Below are 2014 nucleotides of genomic sequence, written 5' to 3'. Positions count from 1 at the left end.
TCTGGGCTTTGATTCTCTGTCCTGAAGGGTCATAAACTATTTTATTAGAATATTCAAAACTCACAGACTAAACTGACAGACATGGAGGCAGAACTACACAAAGTAAATTCACACGACACTGATGTATAAATCAGAAAGCTTCTCTAAGTTTACTATGTGCAGAATGGAATTCTGATGCTCTCATTCAGAGCTCCCCCTTTTCCTGAATGATAGCTTAAGAGTCCGTATGGGCAATCAGAAGGTGGCTCAGTTAAGCTTGCAGTTAGAGGACAAAGTGGCAAGTCTTGAGGTACGTTCTTCCCAAGCCACAGCAAGTCTTCATAAACTGATACTACCAGAAGTAGAGAACACCTCTGGTCACTGAGTGGCTCACATCTCTTGGATTCAGCGCCTCCCCTCCGTGGGTTAACACTGTATTCACACTGTCACATTTTGTTCCTCTAAACGCTTGGCAAATTGACATTTTCTTTCCTCAAATGAGTTAATAGTGATTAAAAGCCACAGTGTACCTGAGAAACGTTGAGGCTCTTCTCACATGATGATTAAACTAGTTTGACTCTCTGGGGATATCTTATTACCAAGTCCTCAGGAGGGATCTCACTGCTGTCTTCACATACTACCTGTATAGTTTGGAGCACAGGGCATTTATTAGCATATCAGAGCCTGTCCAGAGATAATATTTCAGAACTGGTACCGCATTTCAAGGGCAGTTTTGTGACTTCTGATCTTTTATCTAGAAATTTTCATGATCAACAAAATCGTAAGTTGATCACCAGGGGTTGAAAAATGAATAAAGAGCAGTTATCAAAAACAGGACATTTATGTGATGTTCTCCTTTTTCAAACCACTATATGTAGTAGTACAGTTTTCTAACTTGAGTCATGAATATTCTTACCAAAATCAAGTCGTTCACAATTGGAACAAAGGCTAATTTGTACCAGTCAGTTTCAGAAATTCAAAAATAGTTTTTTACTATCCACAATTAAAAATTAATCTTGTAATAACTTATAATGGAAAAGAATCTGAAAAAGAATACATATATACGTATAACTGAATCACTTTGCTGTATACCTGAAACTAACATAACATTGTAAATCAACTATACTTCAATGAAAAAGAAAGTTTCAAGAGAAAATATTTTAGCATTTAATGTCTTAGTATTAATCAACATCTATTGATTCAAAAGTTAAAAAGTATGTCCCATTAAATGTATGCACTTGAATTATTAAAAAAACTTGGAATTACAATAAAATCCTCAATAATTTGCCCATTATGTAATTAGGTAAATAGAATTATGACAAGGTCGATAATTAGTGATTAGTAATATGCCAAAATAATTTCATACATTTATAAATATATCAAAATCTCTTCTAGTTTCATTGTTCTCAGAAACCTAAGAATACCACTCAATGGTCATTTTACTTGTCCTTTTCATCAGACACCATTCTTTTTGATTTTGTATTCTACTGAATACATCTTTCCCTGATTACTTTTGTTTTACTGAAAAAGAAAAAAAATCTTTTTCTTGGAAACAAAATGAAGTCTAAATTAATTCAATAGCTGCTGAAATTTCACCTGAAATTTTAAACAGCTACAAATCCACATTAGCTTTAATATATAGCTAGTACACAATAAAAATTAAAAGAGCTATTTTGGGGCCTTCCCTGGTGGCGCAGTGGTTAAGAGTCCACCTGCCAATGCAGGGGACACAGGTTCGAGCCCTGGTCTGGGAAGATCCCACATGCCGCGGAGCACCTGGGCCCGTGAGCCACAATTACTGAGCCTGCGCGTCTGGAGCCTGTGCTCCGCAACAAGAGAGGCTGCGATAGTGGGAGGCCCGCGCACCGCGATGAAGAGTGGCCCCCGCTTGCCACAGCTAGAGAAAGTCCTTGCACAGAAACGAAGACCCAACACAGCCAAAAATAAATTAATTAATTAATTAAAAAACAAAAAAGAGCTATTTTGGGAAAGTTGATGCAAGTAGAAAAACTGATTAAAGTATATTCACTGAAAG

The sequence above is a fragment of the Balaenoptera ricei genome, chromosome 21 (genome assembly GCF_028023285.1).
Source record: "Balaenoptera ricei isolate mBalRic1 chromosome 21, mBalRic1.hap2, whole genome shotgun sequence".
Lineage (NCBI taxonomy): Eukaryota > Metazoa > Chordata > Mammalia > Artiodactyla > Balaenopteridae > Balaenoptera > Balaenoptera ricei.
The sequence above is the reverse complement of the archived record's forward strand: the minus strand, read 5'-3'. Positions refer to the sequence as shown.